At 34.6% G+C, this 19329-nt stretch overlaps 2 long non-coding RNA genes across 2 annotated transcripts; both read left to right on the plus strand.

Moving 5' to 3' along the window:
• Positions 1-9680: 9680 nt before the first annotated feature.
• LOC122136176 lies at positions 9681-11195 on the plus strand. The gene is made up of 3 exons (XR_006153979.1): positions 9681-9766; positions 10853-10951; positions 11059-11195. It is a non-coding gene; the product is annotated as an uncharacterized LOC122136176 (long non-coding RNA).
• Positions 11196-12942: 1747 nt separating this feature from the next.
• LOC122136175 lies at positions 12943-14207 on the plus strand. The gene is made up of 3 exons (XR_006153977.1): positions 12943-13059; positions 13377-13405; positions 14185-14207. It is a non-coding gene; the product is annotated as an uncharacterized LOC122136175 (long non-coding RNA).
• The last annotated feature ends 5122 nt before the right edge of the window (positions 14208-19329 follow it).

The raw sequence follows: 19329 nt of genomic DNA on the forward strand, positions 1-19329 counted from the left end.
CTGCTTTTAGCTTCAAATTGCGCCGTTTTTGACGACAGTATTATATAAAAATTATTTGCATTCCGATTCTGACATCTAAAGGGCACAACAATTACATTTTTTTCTCTTATTACCCATGGATTTTTAACCCGTTTCCCTCCACTTGTTCCCAGTGTTTTTTCTGCCACCACTGTGCGCGTGCAGCATTTGGTGACGTCTACTCCAAATTGGTCTATAGCTCAACATTGTTAGTCTTATTGTTTGAATCTGGTTTTCTTGAGTACCATGTTTTTACTCTGCCTCAGAGACAACACTATTTTTAAAAAAAGTCTTGATACTATCTTCACTAAAGTAGAAAACTACTCAATTTATGCATTTTGCATATGAGTTTTTTGGTATTTTTGACCCTATTTACCTCTAAAATTGCAAAATAATTTCATTGACTCATGTAAAATATGGCTTATTGTTATAGTTTTAACACACCCACACACACCACACACACACACACACACACACACACCACACACACACACACACACACACACCACACACACACACACACACACACACACACACACACACACACACACACACACACACACACACACCACACACACATATGTAAGTCGATTTTGGGGTCGTGGCCTAGTGGTTAGACAGTTTGACTCCCAATCCTAAGGTTGTGGGTTCGAGTCTCGGGGTCAGTAATACCACGACTGAGGTGTCCTTGAGCAGAGACACTGAACCCCCAACTGCTCCCCGGGCGCCGCAGCATAAATGATACCCACTGCTCCGGGTGTGTGATCATGGTGTGTGTGTTCACTGTGTTTTAATTCCAATAAGTTGAAACAGTCATAACCTCAAAATGTGGCATATTTTGGCACATCTGGTGACATGTTGGTATAAAAATAGCAATTTCATGAAATATTAATATGACCCACTAGATGACTGTAGTGCTCACTGGCTGCACAGACTGAAGTCTAAACCAATGTTGTACAAACGTAAGACAAATAATAATAATAAAAAGAAAATGCTCTGAATTAGTCTCACCCATTAATTTTCTATGGGGTGCCCATTTTCTCCACAAAAGACCAGTTAAGGAGGTTTTTTTTTTTTTTTTTTTAAAACACTTTGTTGAATTAAGTCTCTTTCGTGTGTTCAGGTAGCAAGCTCAGGAAAAGTAACCAAGTCTTGTTCCGCTCAGATTAATAATATAATTTTCAGCATACTCAGATGAATGTAAGATGATAGAGCGCTGCTTTCCCTCACAAACACATGATCTCTCACAGCACTCGCTCTGCTCTGCTGCGTACTACAGAGTCCATGACGGATTCTAACAGATCTCTGTGACACACAGCTGTTATAGCAGAAAAATCTCTCCGCTCGTTCACTGCTGGGTTCAGGTGACCTGTGGAGGGGATCTTCAGACCCAGCTGACTGTAGTGTGATGAGTGTGTGTCATGCTCAGATCCTGATGTGAATATGTGTTGTGTTCTCTGGGATCTGGATCTGTTCTGGGAGGTTTATGATTTTAGTTTTCTTGATGGGGAAGTCGAATGGATTTTGATTATCTGATTATTGCCAGTTCTAGTGTTTCCAGTTGATTGTTTATTTGATTTTTTTTTACAGTTTGTGTCTGTTTCTACTTTATTAAATAGTGTTTGGAAATGGGTTTCCCATATTTCTCCAGTAATGAATAGCCAATTCTTCATGTTCAGTTTTCTTTTTCAGGTTTTTTTCAGTTGCTTCAGAATCTGTTTGCAGTGATTGACTTCTGGATTACTGTCAGCTGTTTTTGAGTATATTGTGTTTTTTGGTTCTGAGTGTGTGTGTAATGTTTTAGTGTTTTGACAGTAAAGAAGGTGAATCTCTGTTTTATTTGGATCTCTGTGTTTCTGCTTTGACAAACTTTTGAGCTGTTTGCAAATCGCTAGACCATTTCTTGATCAGACCAGTTTTTGTCGTTCCACTGAAAAAAAAACTAATTTCATCAACTTGTTACATGTAATCGGTTTACTTCTCAACTGAAAAAAATTAAGTTTGACAAAATCAATTTTTATAGTCAACTGAAACTAAAAATTCACTTTCAACCAAATATATATTTTACATGATTACACATCAAATTATCAGTATGAATTTATTTGGATTGACATTTTTTTTATACATATTTTTAAATCAAATTTTATTTTTAATGTAAATTTAAAATTGTAAATTTTATTTAATTTCTTTATATTTTTTATGTGATTTTATTTTGTTTTATGTGTATGTATTTATTTGGATTGACTAAAACAATTTAAAAATGTTTATTACATCACATTGAAATCTGAAATCACATTGACATCATTTCCACTTTTGGAATATGAGGAAGAATTTACAACAGTTAATAGTGAAAACTGCTTTAAAACGTAAAAGCATAACTTTCCAGAACAGAACGTTCACCCAAGAAATCTGACATCCATGTGCCACTGAAAAACACCACATTCCAGATGAACTTGCATTAAACTTTAGAAAAGAAAAGAAAAGAAAAGAAGGACAGTTTCTCACATTTCGACAAATTTGAAAAACACATTAGAATTCAAGGTCAACATTTAAACTTCTTAAAGATTTCAATACATTTTACAACCATTCTGATATTTGGTGCTTTTATTTAAAACATCAGTTCTCTAGAAAAAAACATCATCTGTAGCTTCATCTTTCAAGGAAATCATCATCATGATTGTCATTTACTCATCCGGTGACAGTCCATGTAACCAACAGTTAGAGGATCAACAAATCCTTTTTTTTTTCAGCCAAGAAGGGCTGCTTTTCTCCTGAACTTGCAGAGCTCATCACTTTCTCCAAAGTGTGTGTTTCCTGCTATGAGAGATTTTGAGTTATAGGACGCAAACAAATGTCTGAGATCAATACCTTAAATAACAAAAAGCACAATTTTCATGAAATCTCATGCACTCATTAAATTATAGGGGAAGAACCTTACCTCAAACATGCATGTGTTGTTTTGGAGTTGGCTGGTAATGGCTGGTATGAGTCTGTAATATTATGGTACAGATGGAAAAATCTCTTAGACATAATTAATGTACAATAAAGTAATAAAGTACAGCAGATATAAACCTGGCCTTAAGAAAAAAATCAGCACTTACAACAGTGGTCCCGTGATTAATAACATCTTTCCTGGAAATAGACAATGACACACATCACCATCTGGATTAAAGGAAAATAAAAGCATATACAAGCAAAACAGTAATAAAAATGTACATTAGGAGCTAGCAGCAGGAGTCAGGATCAGTAAATACAACAGAACAAAGACACAAACGAGCTTAACACTCATGAGAAATACTACTGAATAATCTAACCAAGTGTTTAAAAAAGAAGTCTCTTTACATTATGAATTAAACAGATGTATTTTTCTTTCGCTGTTTGATTAATGACAGGGTTAGCAGGAAAGCTGCTTTAACTCTAAAACTGAATGCATGGATGCAATATATTGATTCACATCTAATTTTCTCCCCCCAAGTTTACATTCTCTTAAGTCATAATTCACTGTGTTATGTTAATGCTTGTTAAGACGGTCATTTTTGACATATTCTGTGTTTATTTGACTATTCAGACAACAGAAGACGATGCTGACGCGCGGGTCTCATGCGCGGGCTTTGGGTGCATGAGCACAGAAAGCCGTTGTGCGATTAACGATTTCAGTTCTGTTTCGCGGCTAATGACGCTTTTTAAAATATCAAGCTCTTCATTTTTCATTAATCCGTGCTTCTTTGATCACTCTAAACGTGTCAATAACTTAATGACAATTAACTTAGTCAAAATCATCATATACACATGTATCAACTGTAGTAACAGTGAATTCAAGATTATTTGTATATTACTCACCGATATTGTGTCAGCCTCAGTCTGGATGCGAGGAAAACAAGATGGCTGTCCCAAACCCAACCTCGATGACGTCAGAGGTCACGTGATTTTCACAGAACGCAAAATTATTGATTTGATGTGTAGCAAATAGTTTAAATTAAACCAACAAAACTTAGATTTACTTCCAATTCAGTAAATCATTTACTTTAGTTCAATGTCAAGGCAGAAAATTAAGTTAAGTCGGATCAAGTATAAAATGTGCTTTAGAGTAGCGACAAGGATGTGTGATTATGTTCAGTTTCTGGCTTCAGTTTTGACAGTTTAGCTGTTTTCTCATATATGTTATTTCTATCTTTCACAGCTACATTGACGTCTTCTTTAGTGTGAGTGAACGTGTTCTGCAGAAGCTCATCTGTGTGGTGTTACACAGTGTGTGTTAGTTCCTGTTCTTCTGGCTGTGATCGGACAGTGAGGTTATTTCTCTGACAGTGAATGCTCTGAGAGATGAAGGATCTGTAATCATATAATCCACCGTTAATGACTTCTACAGAGCTGCAGGAGATCTTTCACACTCTTACTGACAACATGGTCATGTCTGTGTCTGTGGAGGAAGAAAGATTGTTATTTATCGAGACAAATCTTACTGTTATTACAGTCGTGGTCAGAATTATTGGCACCCCTTGGGTAAATATGATCAAAGAAGGCTGTGGAAATAAATTTGCATTGTTAATCATTTTGATCTTTTATTTAAAAAATTTACATAAATCTAACCTTTCGTTGGAGAATAAGAATTTAAAATGGGGGGAAATGTCATTGACATAAATGTTTTTCTCTAATACACATTGGCCCAAATAAGAGTCCCCTTTTATTCAATACTTTCTGAAACCTCCATTTGCCAGTTTAACAGCTCTAAATGTTCTCCTATAATGCCTGATGAGGTTTAGAGAACACCTGACAAGAGATCAGAGACCATTCCTTCATCCAGAATCACTCCAGACCCTTCAGATCCCAGCTCCATGTTGGTGCTTCTCCTCTTCAGTTCACCACACTCATGTTCTACCATGGGGTTCAGGTCAGAAGACAGGGATGGCTATAGCACAGGCTTGGTTTTGTGCCCAGTGAACCATTTTTTTGTGTGTTTTTAAAGTTTGTGTTTGGATTATTGTCCGGGTTGGATGATCCAAACAAGCACTCTAAAAAAACACTGGGTTAAAAGCACACCAATTGGGGTTGTTGTTAACACAAGGGCTGGGTAAATATAGTACATAACCCATCTTGGGTTAATTTTACCCAGCAAATTGGGTTGTTTATTTAACCCAGCTATGGTTTATTCATTTTTACTATATTACTAGCTTATTTTTTACTTCATACATTAAATCAATGTTTACAGATTAACTTAAATCCTCTTAACTTTTCTAAAATACTCCACACAACCACTGGTTTGCATGATAACTTATAACTTCCTTTATTCTCCTTTATTAATCATTTTACAGCATTGTTTATATGTTTTTTAATAGGCTATACATATTGCCCAAAATTTAACCTTGTTTATAAAACATTAAAAGTAAAAAATTAAACGTTAAACAGAAGTAATTCAAGTGTTATTAATCAGTCTGCTGTTATTCTGTTTCCACCGTAACTGCGCAGCCCGAGCTGGAGTCGTGTTCAGCGGGGAACTGCTCGGGTATCTGTATTAATATAATCTTAATATAATCTCAGTATCTGTATTAATATAATCTTAATATAATCTCAGAGTCTGTATTAATATAATCTTAATATAATCTCAGTATCTGTATTAATATAATCTTAATATAATCTCAGTATCTGTATTAATATAATCTTAATATAATCTCAGTATCTGTATTAATATGATCTTAATATAATCTCAGTATCTGTATTAATATGATCTTAATATAATCTCAGTATATGTATTAATATAATCTTAATATAATCTCAGTGTCTGCATTAATATAATCTTAATATAATCTCAGTGGTCTGTATTAATATAATCTTAATATAATCTCAGTGTCTGTATTAATATAATCTTAAATAATCTCAGTATCTGTATTAATATAATCTTATATTAATCTTAATATAATCTCAGTGTCTGTATTATATAATCTTAATATAATCTCAGTATCTGTATTAATATAATCTTAATATATCTTAATATAATCTCAGTGTCTGTATTAATATAATCTTAATATAATCTCAGTGTCTGTATTAATATAATCTTAATATAATCTTAATATAATCTCAGTGTCTGTATTAATATAATCTTTAATATAATCTAAGTGTATGTATTAATATAATCTTAATATAATCTCAGTATCTGCATTAATATAATCTTAATATAATCTCAGTATCTGCATTAATATGAATCTCAGTATCTGCATTAATATATAATCTTAATATAATCTCAGTATCTGTATTAATATAATCTTAATATAATCTCAGTGTTTGTATTAATATAATCTTAATATAATCTCAGTATCTCTATTAATATAATCTTAATATAATCTCAGTATCTGTATTAATATAATCTCGTATCTGCATTAATATAATCTTAATATAATCTCGGTATCTGCATTAATATAATCTTAATATAATCTCAGTATCTGTATTAATATGATCTTAATATAATCTCAGTATCTGTATTAATATAATCTTAATATAATTCCAGTATATGTATTAATATGATCGTAATATAATCTCAGTATCCGTATTAATATAATCGTAATATAATCTCAGTATCTGTATTAATATAATCTTAATATAATCTCAGTGTCTGTATTAATATAATCGTAATATAATCTCAGTATCTGTATTAATATAATCTTAATATAATCTCAGTATCTGTATTAATATAATCTTAATATAATCTTAATATAATCTCAGTGTCTGTATTAATATAATCTTAATATAATCTCAGTATCTGTATTAATATAATCTTAATATAATCTTAATATAATCTCAGTGTCTGTATTAATATAATCTTAATATAATCTCAGTGCCTGTATTAATATAATCTTAATATAAATCTCAGTATCTGTATTAATATAATCTTAATATAATCTTAATATAATCTCAGTGTCTGTATTAATATAATCTTAATATAATCTCAGTATCTGTATTAATATAAATCTTAATATAATCTTAATATAATCTCAGTGTCTGTATTAATATAATCTTAATATAATCTCAGTGTCTGTATTAATATAATCTTAATATATCTCAGTATCTGTATTAATATAATCTTAATATTATCTCAGTAGTTGCATTAATATAATCTTAATATTAATCTCAAGTATCTGCAGTAATATAATCTCAGTATCTGCATTAATATAATCTTAATATAATCTCAGTATCTGTATTAATATAATCGTAATATAATCTCAGTATCTGTATTAATATGATCTTAATATAATCTCAGTGTCTGTATTAATATAATCTTAATATAATCTCAGGATCTGTATTAATATAATCTTAATATAATCTCAGTATCTGTATTAATATGATCTTAATATAATCTCAGTGTCTGTATTAATATAATCTTAATATAATCTCAGTATCTGTATTATTTATAATCTTAATATAATCTCAGTAGTTGCATTAATATAATCTTAATATAATCTCAGTTATCTGCATTAATATAATCTCATTATCTGTATTAATATGATCTTAATATAATCTCAGTATCTGTATTAATATGATCTTAATATAATCTCAGTATCTGTATTAATATAATCTTAATATAATCTCAGCATCTGCATTAATATAATCTTAATATAATCTCAGTATCTGTATTAATATAATCTTAATATAATCTCAGTATCTGCATTAATATGATCTTAATATAATCTCAGTATCTGTATTAATATGATCTTAATATAATCTCAGTATCTGTATTAATATCAATCTTAATATAATCTTAATATAATCTCAGTGTCTGTATTAATAATAATCTCAGTATCTGTATTAATATAATCTTAATATAATCTCAGTATCTGCATTTATATAATCTTAATATAATCTCAGTATCTGTATTAATATAATCTTAATATAATATCAGTATCTGTATTAATATAATCTTAATATTATAATCTCAGTATCTGTATTAATAATCTTAATATAAATCGCAGTATCTGTGTTAATATAATCTTAATATAATCTCAGTATCTGCGTTAATATAATCTTAATATAATCTCAGTATCTGTATTAATATAATCGTAATATAATCTCAGTATCTGTATTAATATGATCTTAATATAATCTCAGTATCTGTATTAATATAATCTTAATATGATCTCAGTATCTGTATTAATATAATCGTAATATAATCTCAGTATCTGTATTAATATGATCTTAGTATAATCTTAATATAATTTCAGTGTCTGTATTAATATAATCTTAATATAATCTCAGTGTCTGTATTAATATAATCTTAATATAATCTCAGTATCTGGCGTTAATATAATCTTAATATAATTGCAGTGGTCTGTATTAATATAATCTTAATATAATCTCAGTATCTGTATTAATTATAATCTTAATATAATCTCAGTATCTGTAGTTAATATAATCTTAATATAATCTTAATATAATCTCAGGTCTGTATTAATATAATCTTAATATAATCTCAGTTTCTGTATTAATATAATCTTAGTGTTAATCTTAATCTATAATTTCAGTGTCTGTATTAATATAATCTTAATATAATCTCAGTGTCTGTATTAATATAATCTTAAATAATCTCAGTATCTGTATTTATATAAATCTTAATATAATCTCAGTATCTGCATTAATATAATCTAATATAATCTCAGTATCTGCATTAATATAATCTCAGTATCTGCATTAATTATAATCTTAATATAATCTCAGTATCTGCATTTAATATAATCTTAATATAATCTCAGCATCTGGCATTAATATAATCTTAATATAATCTCAGTATCTGTATTAATATGATCTTAATATAATCTCAGTATCTGCATTAATATAATCTTAATATAATCTCAGTATCTGTATTAATATAATCTTTAATATAATCTCAGTATCGGTATTAATATAATCTTAATATAATCTTAATATAATCTCAGTGTCTGTATTAATATAATCTTAATATAATCTACAGTATCTGTATTAATATAATCTTAATATAATCTCTTAATATAATCTCAGTGTCTGTATTAATATAATCTTAATATAATCTTAATATAATTTAGTATCTGCATTAATATAATCGTAATATAATCTCAGTATCTGTATTAATATAATCTTAATATAATCTCAGTATCTGCATTAATATAATCTCAGTATCTGCATTAATATGATCTTAATATAATCTCAGTATCTGTATTAATATGATCTTAATATAATCTCAGTATCTGTATTAATATAATCTTAATATAATCTCAGTATCTGTATTAATATGATCTTAATATAATCTCAGTATCTGTATTAATATAATCTCATTATCTGTATTAATATGATCTTAATATAATCTCAGTATCTGTATTAATATAATCTCCAGCATCTGCATTAATATAATCTTAATATGATCTCAGTATCTGCATTAATATAATCTTAATATAATCTCAGTATCTGTATATTATAATCTTAATATAATCTCAGTATCCGTATTAATATAATCGTAATATAATCTCAGTATCTGTATTAATATAATCGTAATATAATCGCGGTATCTGCATTAATATAATCTTAATATAATCTCAGTATCTGTATTTATTATAATCTTAATATAATCTCAGTATCTTGCATTAATATAATCTTAATATAATCTCAGTATCTGTATTAATGTAATCAACTCTTCTGTTTGCAGGATTCTTCATTGTTGCAGTTTTACCAGTGTTTACCACAGTGACGAGATATGATTGGGATCTTACATGTGGGGAACGGATGGGCTGTAAGTGTTTGATGAATTCTGATCTGATCCCTGATATTAATAAAAATAACTCATGACATCATAATCTGATCTATTCTATATCTAATTAATTAATGCTCTCTGTTAGTCATTATGTATTTCTCATCTTCACAGATGTTGAGGTGGAGGGTTAAATGAGAGTAGAAAATACTTCCAGTGATTTCAGACTTAATAATCTGTGTTCAGTTGTTTTGAGCATTTGTGAGATGTTTTATATATTATTCAGTCAGTGTCAAACACAGATATGCAGTTCTTAATAATATTATACACAGAGCTGGGTAGATTACTCACAAATTGTAATTTGTTACTGATTCCAAATTACATGACAAAAGTTGTAGTTTGTACGTAATCCATTTTAGGTAATATAATCATATTACTTTCTGATAGTTTTAGATATCTTTTGATCTTACTCACTTATCACATTGTTTTAAACAGGATGATCTTTTACCATATTGATACAAAAAACAAAAAGAAAGAAATATATTCCATTTGTTGAAATTAACAACATAAAGTGGATTTAAACATCACATTACGTCAAGGTTTAACCAAGAATTTGTGTATTTTAATGTTTGAAAGACAAATGCCTTCCAAAGACATTAAAAACAGACGGTTAAATAAGCTACTGAGTGATAATTCAGATAAATATGAATGTGTTCATCAGTAGCTGAGATGATTTCTGTAAATGCAGTGGTCAGCTGACTAATGACTGGACTCTGAAACTGAAGACTTTCTGAGTCTATAGAAGCGGTGGATATTTCAGGAAGGAACATTTAAAAGATGGAAAAGAGGAATTAGTGAGAATCAATAAATAAAAGGGACATCATTTGTATGAATAATATGTAAACGTAATCCATAAAAAGTAACTGTAGTCTGATTCTGAGTATTTTACATTTTTAAAGTAAGTACTTGATTTTGGAATCTGATTAAATAACTCAGATTAAAAGTAATCAGTTATTACCCAGCTCTGATGATATAATATTATAATATTACTGCAGAAACACTAGATTACAGATATTGTATAATATTGTAATATTGTTAATATGTAGTAATATTAGAGCTGTTTTTCAGGTTCACCTGCGGTCAGGAGATCAGTGTATTTAACTCTCATGATGCTGATCAATGCTGTTTTGGTCTATTTCTACATCACAGCTCTGGAAAATGAAAAGGGTATGATAATATGATATATATATCAGGAACTGAATCATCTTACCATGTGTGCTACAGTGCAGTGTTTGTTTGTCAGTGATGAAGCTGATGTGTTTGTTGGCGTTCAGATCGTGTCGGATGGACCTGTGTGATTGTGTTTCTCCAGTCTCTCTGGGCACTGGTCAACTTCACAGGCTCATTTGATGATTACGGTACAGTATAAATCATCTTCTCTGATCATCTTCTCACTGTCATGATTTCACCATCAGCTCTCGTTTATTCTCTTCACTCTTAACAGAGATCAAGTCTCTACACTCTTCTGAACAGAGATCAAGTTAACAGGAAACGACTGTAATAATGCTACAGTAAAAACATGTTAACAGTAATTTCCCTTAATATATACAGTTTCTTTTTTTGCTTTTTCAAAGTTATGAGTAATTAGGAACTTTGTTACATCTTATGTTAATGTTAAACTGCATTATTTCAGTGTCGTGTGTGTTATGATGATGCTGTTTATTATTTGTGTGAATGATGTTGTGGAGCTTCTATATACGAGTATTTTCCTCATCAGCTTGTCATGAGCTTTGATTCATCAGTAACTTTCTCTTGTCAGCATATTATAAATGATACAAAACAGATTTTAGTGCTTCAGGAGGCTGGAATATTAACATTATAACAGTTAATAAAACAGGTTTTTACTGGTAATTTAAGATAAATCCATAAATCCTGAATATATTTTAAGATGAAGTTCTGGCAATCACAGCTGCTGACTTTATTTTATTTTTACTGTAATATTTCACAGATGTTTTTACAGTGTAGTTGAGTTATTCAGCATTTTCTATCCCAGCAAAGCTTTTATTCTGTTGTTGTGATAATGATTTTCATGAAATCGAGCTGATATTTCACTAATGTTTTCTCAATCAAACACAAACGTGTCTGTGAAATATGAAGGTGTTTCTGAATATTGTGTTGTTGTCATGTTTTATTCAACCATTCAACTTCTATATAGAATACATACAGAATATTGTTTGTATGATTTATTAGTTCTCATTAGTTTCATGAAGCAGTTCTGTCCTGATGATATTTAATTGGTTGTGTTGTAGTGGTTGTAAAGTTAATTTAATTGTATGTAAATGATGCTGATATGAAACACATATGATTTGATCTTTCAGCTCTTGCTCGTGTTGTAGCTGTGTATGTGTTTCAATCAGTTGGTGTTGTGTTACTGAACTCTGTTGCTCTGATGACTGAACTGATACTGAAAACAGAGGTGATCATCACACACTACAAAATTACTGTCATATATCTGCATATTGCTGTTTATTATAAACTAAGGATGGCGGTGTCCAGTCGAAGGCTGGGTCTGGGCTCAGTCACTGTCTGCAGTCAGCAGAAACAATCACATCGTGTGTGGGTGTCTAAAGATTATAATCTTAGAATTCAAAAAACCAGTTGTTTTCATAAAGATTTTTTTAAACATGTTTAATATATTTGAGACTGAGACTATGAAGATGCGTTCACTGTCAAACAACATTTAAGGTTCATTTTGTCATTTTATCAAATAGTTTTCTTGATTACAAATCTTATTGTGATTTATTTCTTATCTTTATTTTATTTTCATAAGCTAACATTGCAAGTTAAATGTTTTTAGATCTGCAGTGAATAAATTAAAATAGCCTAAATGATGTCAGCGGATTTCTCTCTTTTTAAAGATATTATCAAGAATTATTCTTGACTTTTAACTTTTTTTCTTAAAGTTGTTATAAAAGAATTTTTAAATCATTTTAATAACAAATAAGCTATTCTTCATGACGAATTTTCTTCATAACTAATATAGCTATGAACATAAAATAGGTTATTGTTCAAAAACTAATTTTATATTCAAGACACAAAAAAAAATATTTCTATACACACTTTAATTTTATAGTTTTTTTGTCCCCAGCTTAAAAATCCGTATAATCAGTGCTTCATGCTGTTTGTGTTGAATATAGTGTCATAAATAAAACCCTCTTGTTTATTTTCATCTTCAGTTAATGGTGAAGGAGCGACGGGAGACATGAGGATCATTGTCTTCTCCTCTGAATTACTCTTCATTTTAATTCTGATGATTTTACTGGTATTTGAACCCTGTGAGTATAACTGAACATTAATTACATTCACTTCAGGTGTTTGGGATTTTCATTTTCATTTAAAAATATGATCTTTAGGATGCGTCACTTCTAGAGATTATTCTACTGTTTTTCTACTGATTGTGACTCAGTGAGTGTTGTTCAGTCATTTTCTAATCAACTGAGAAGCTCTTCATCTTCATCACTTGAACACCTCATGTATCCAGATGGACATCTGAGGGTTTATTTGATTGGTTCTGAGACTGGTGTGTTATTGAGTGTGATGTGTTTGAATCTGATCAGAATCTGAATGATGCTGTAAATCTCTTTCCTCACAGGGATCACACCGTGTCTGCAGTCTTGTACGGTGAGTGTCAGAAAATGTGATTCATTCTCCTGCAGTGAGAAGGTGCTGTTGGTGATTTAATGTTTCTCTGAGTCTTTAAATACTTCATACAGACCCCCCCCACACATCAGTTTCTGGTTACAGACGTCACAGTGGAAATAGACCTGCTCTATTCACATTTCTATTTGTCACCTGTGATGAACTGATTCCACAAACTCTATAATAATAAAGGGACAGATGTGTAAATTAATTCTGCTACATTACTGAAGTACTGTTTTGGGGGAAATTTCACTTCACTTCAGTTTTATTGATATAAAATACCTGTTATTTTACTCCATTACATTTGCACGGAAATGGCTACATACTTGGACATTTAACTGAGTAAAATTAAGTACAATTTATATAAATAAAAAGCACTTTGAGCAGCTGGTCTTGAAGGTTTCTGAGATAAAGTGAGCTGTATTCAGCTGGTAATGTGAATAAATGCAATGTGGCCAATAAGCAAATGATACAAACAATTCTGTGCTGATTTATAAATGCAAAAAAATATTATTGGTGTGCATAGATTCAATAAATGAAACATGAAAAAACACAAAAAAATGCCTTCAATACGGCCAGCATGAGCGGAGAGGGAAACATATTGGATTGGATTTGTCAAATGTGCTATTTCTTTAGTTTAAATATAAAGCTTTTAAAATGTGGACAGATCATGAACTGCACCTTTAAACAACTGTCTGAAAAGGAGAAGCACGTTTTAGTGAAGATGTGTGTGAATGAACTGTCTTGTCGTGAACACACAGAAGGCAATGAAGTCTCGTCGAGGAGCTGCAGCCGCTGGATCACAGAATCAGGAATCTCAGGTTAGTGTCAGGATTACTGTTCTCCAGAAGCACAGAGATGGATTGTAGATCAGTGCTTCTGTTTCCTTCATTTATTATATCACTGATGCTGAGAGAACACATGTTAAAGCATCTGTCTGATCCTGAATCCAGAATGCAGCAGCAGTTTAGCCACTGGAGCCGCAACCGCAACCAGAACCCAGAACCAGAACCAGAAGCCAGCAGAATCACATGAGATAAATCCTCTTCTGAACACACAAAAACCAGGAGAACATCAGGAGCACCGGGACGGAGGAAACTCAGCCGGATTCAGTGGTGTCACAATCATAATCAACCAGACCCAGAAAAAACACTCGTGAGGAGCTTTCTCTGAGATAGTTAAGAGTTCAGTCTCGTCTTTCATCTGTTATTGAGGCCGTTATTAATGTGTGTTGCGCGGTTGTGTAATGGTCCGTATACTGCGGATCGCACCGAGTTAACTGCCATTGCACTTGTTCTTTTATATTGATGTAATAGTGATTTGCGCTTTTAACTAACTCTAGCTGTCCCACTACTTCAGCAGTAGAAATGAAAACTGAGACTGTCCCACACTTCAGATCAACGGATGAGAAATCAGTGTATAATATTAACTTTAATAAAACACGTCTGTGGGATTGATGCTGGAGTCTGAAGATCACAGAGATCACAGTTTCAGGATCATGATGTCTGTCACAACATCAGAAACACTGAGGATATCTGAACACTATCTACAGGCTTCAGATGGACCGACTCACGATCCTTCATTATGACTCTGTCATGAAGGCTAAAAACATTAGGACACATACACTGTTATTATATAAAACTAAACTTGACTAGGTCTTACTATTGCTGCAGTATGTGAAATGATGTGTATTTTTTTTGTATGCACTGAACATCTGGAAGACCTGCTACATCCACTACAGAGCAGTAAACTGTATCCCAAAATGCAATGCGTTTCACCTGATTCTCCATTTCCAGTGTGATGAAAGAAGCAGAAGTAACTCAGACAGATGAGATGTAGTTCTACTTGGTCTCAGATGGATCTCAGATATGAGATCATGCGGCCTGGGACTGGTTAGTTAGAGTCAAACACACTGGAGGTGCTCAGACAAACTACTGTATGTGTTTATTGTAGAGATGTGCGCGACGGACGCCTAATTGACTGTAAGTTTAAAAAACCAAAGTGTTTGTATAGCCGACTATACTGGACTAGTTCTAAAAAGAAGAAAAAAACCCCCAAAAAGATGGTTTTTAGAAAAAAAAAAAAAAACACAACAACCGTACGTGCGTGTGTATAAATAGCCTGAATTTGAAATACTTATCACACTGACAAATCCCTCAAGGAATTCCGCTAAAAAATAGGTCACAATTTTGCACGTACTCTTTCTTGCCTCGCTTTATCATCATCCATTTAATTTTAGGCACGGTGTTTTATATAAAAAACAAAAAACAAAAAAAAAACAATGTCAGCCAAATCAGCTGGGGAAAATGCCGGCAGAACAATGAAAGAAAAACCGCTTTTCGAAAAGAAAAAATGGCAATAGCCTGACAGAATTCTTCATTTAAATCACATCAGCAAACAATCATTAAAACAAGACAAAAACAATAGGGAACTTTATCAAGGAATAGCATTAAAAACGGCTTTAAAAACCACTACTCGTATTGTAGGGGATCTCACATCTAAAAACACAACGAACAAAAAAAGACAGGACCTGAGGGAATTTTAGGGTTTCAATTTCAAGTTGCGAATCTTAACTTATGTTCGCAAAATTGGAATTCACATTAAAACCATTTTGGAACCAGCGCTGTTTCCCATCCACACGCATCCGAGAGAAAAATCGGCAACTTTCCTGTTAAACTGGCACTAAATATCAGGTAGGGAAAAACTAGGAGAAAACTGAATCTAAATAATTTTCAATATGACAAATTACTTGCGGCTGAGAGCGAGCAGACGAAACACAATAAATGCTCGCGTCATTGCTGTAGGAGGCGGAGGAATGCCTGCTGTTTGGGGGAAACTCAGTCGTGTAAGACATTATACAGATTTAATGATGACTTGATGGCTAGGACTGTAACTGTAGCTAGTTGGGGCTAGTGACCACTGTGGTGCACCCCCCGATAAGAATGCAATATTAGATACTGGTTGTCTCAGGTTGCTTGTCTCAGGTATGGCAGGAAGTTGAACAAGACGGGGCCAACTTGCCCTGGTTGTAGTTCCTGTCATTCACCTGGATCTCCGCTGTCCTTAACCTTCCATCTGCATCCCAATGGGATAACCTTTGTGATTGCTGGGACCAATAGGCCGAGCGCCCTGGGCGAGGCTGTGGGGAGCCCTTTTTTGTGGAACATGATCAATGTCATGGCGACAGAGTACCAGACTTGTAATGGGGCCACTTCTTTCTGCCAGCCTTGGTGCGCGTCGTCGTGCAGGGCCGGCAGATAGTGCTGATAAATGATCAAAATGTCCGATCTGGGCTAAATTGGTCGGCACGTAGGATCCCTGCGTATGCCTCCAGCGGTGATTCGGGCTTTCAACAGCTCGGACTCCGGATACAAACAGGCGGGGCAGCGATGGGTCGGGACCAAGCCCCATCAAGAGCAGATTGGGGGTTACTGGGTCAGGGTCTGCGAACGTCACTGGATACATACCCCAAGGGCTTAGTTTAGAAGTTTAGGATGCCTCTCAGATCTCGATCAGGGACCTCTCGTGCGCAGGACTTCTTCTGTCACAGTCTGCATCTGGATTGTAGCATACAGGGGCAGCTTTTGATAGATTTAATTTCCCTCTCCCTTACATGCACCCCAAAGTGAGGTGGCACTACGTGGAGGGAATTTAATTTAGAATTAATTAAATTATGGAAAGTTGGGCCCAGTTCTGCCTGTTAAAGGGGGGGTGCAAGAGCCTTGAAAGACGGGACATTCCATCTCACATCTCGAATTCTGAATGATAGGGACAGAGAGCTCCGTGGTGTTACCCCATGACGTGAGATTAAATCTGCGGGAGGGCCATCACGGAATAAGGCATACTAGGGAGACTGGTCAGGACGTCTATGTGGACAGCGAGGTTGTTAATAAGTGATGGAACTTAAATAGTATACCTCAACGTTATTCGCGTCCCCGATTTTTGCATGAAGGTCAACGAAAACAATCCATTCCTGTAGAGAGACATACAGGCAAAGCTCATAACCGCAAGGCGGGCGAGAGGTAAGTCTGCCATTTGTGGTCACACTGGCAGGCTTCGCCTCTCCTTCTCCGACAATCAGGGCAGGCGTATGGTGCCGTTTCCACAAACGCTTCTCTTCGACAGCATGGGCATCCAGTATCGTTTCGGCCGAAGTTTTGCCTGAAAATCACTCCGCTTCTGCGGCCTGAATGCATGGAGTCCCTCGCGTTCCGGATCTTAAAGCATTGAATTTAGATCAAAATGGTGAGCTGGGTCCTAGAACTATGGAGAATGACGGCTCGGTGCCAAGCAATTACCTGCGGCCACGCCAATCTGAACTACCTCCCAAAACCCTAATAAGGTCATTGACGTCATTCAAAAGTCCAGGAAGCTTAATGTATCAAAGGGGCATGGTGGAAGGGGGAGCGTTTACGCTTTTCTGGAAAGGTGTTGAAGATATGAAATGTCCTCACTCGAAGTCAGTCTCTACCTGATACAATTGTTTCAGGAGGGTCCCGATCTTAAAGCAGTTACCTGATATCCCCTTGTGACAGATGGCGGGAAGCCTGAACTTACTGCCAGCCAACTCTCGGCTGGAGCGCGAGCAGCTCAACGCCAAGTTGACGTCTTTTCCGTGCCCTGAACAAAACCCGATTGAAGTGCACTTGGCTGAGTCAAAGGCTAAGGCGACAGTAAGGGGGAAAGCAGAAGGAACGGTGAGATGATGGCACAGTAACAATGTGGCTCATCATCGCCCAGGAATAGCTGTCTGTGAGAATCCAGACCTGACCACCACTGGGTGTTGAGGGTGCTGTCAGCCTGTTGACCGATGTTAGGGCCATGCTGAGGTGGACAGTGCGCCAAAAAAGGTTCTGGGCCAGGGTTCCCCGCCCCTCTCTTCGCCACCCCAACTTCTCCCCTGCTCCGCTCCCTCATGGGTCTCTTGTTTACCCCATCGCGTAATGTCAGCTGCGGGATTATTTTCAGAAATCCAACATTTTTACCTCCTACTACGCTTGGTCATCAGTTCGCGCCTGGATCTCACGAAACCTACGTGGTGCCACACAAAAACACCAGATACCTAGAAAGAGTCTCGTTCTGACGCCCCGTGAGACCCACATGAGATCGGTGGGGAGCTGAACCACAGAGACTTGCACCTGAAGTTCAAGTCGAAGTCCCGGCTTAGACAGCACTGCTACGTCCTTGAGCGCCCAGTCTCTCGCGCTGCACCATAGCTGCCATAGATTCGTGGTCACTACCTGTATGCAGCTCCTTGGGGGCACCTCTTGGCCGTAGCAGTCCAGAAAAGCCACCTCCACCTTGACCACCTGACCACTCCGTACGAAGGTTTCCGCAAAATGATACGCAGCCTAGGATTTCTCTGAGGCGTCCAACAGAATATATGGCAGGTTCTGACAGAAAATGGGGTGGTCTAGTAGGGGGACTGGAGTAAACCCCGTGGCAAGACAACTCACGAGAAGGTGGTTGAAGCTAGTAATCCCAAAACTTAAGCTCCAGGCATTGAGGGCATCTCTTGGGCAAGCGATGGGGTCATCCCCAACTCTCTCTTCGGTGTTCAAACGGGATGCACAAGTTTGATTTTGGCCCAGCAGGCGAAGGGGACGGGATACGAGAACGGACAACGTATCAAAAAACACGGGCCGGTGAGCTATAGATGTTACCTAGTCGGAGGTGTGGGACGGGTCAGTGACGTTGACACTGTGTCAGGCCAGAGTGGACGAGGCGCAAAGCATCATGAGTGCCAAGTGCATAGCTCCGGGGATATCCTCTTGACTCCACTGTGAGCCAAAACTCCGCTGTTCTGGGGATCTTGACATTTAGGAAGGTGGACTGGATAACTTCGGGACCAAAGTTGTACTCCCACTGACGCAAGCTCAAAAACCCCAGTTTTCAATTGGTATTGA

This window comes from Cyprinus carpio, chromosome A3 (assembly GCF_018340385.1).
Source record: "Cyprinus carpio isolate SPL01 chromosome A3, ASM1834038v1, whole genome shotgun sequence".
NCBI classification, from domain to species: Eukaryota; Metazoa; Chordata; class Actinopteri; order Cypriniformes; family Cyprinidae; genus Cyprinus; species Cyprinus carpio.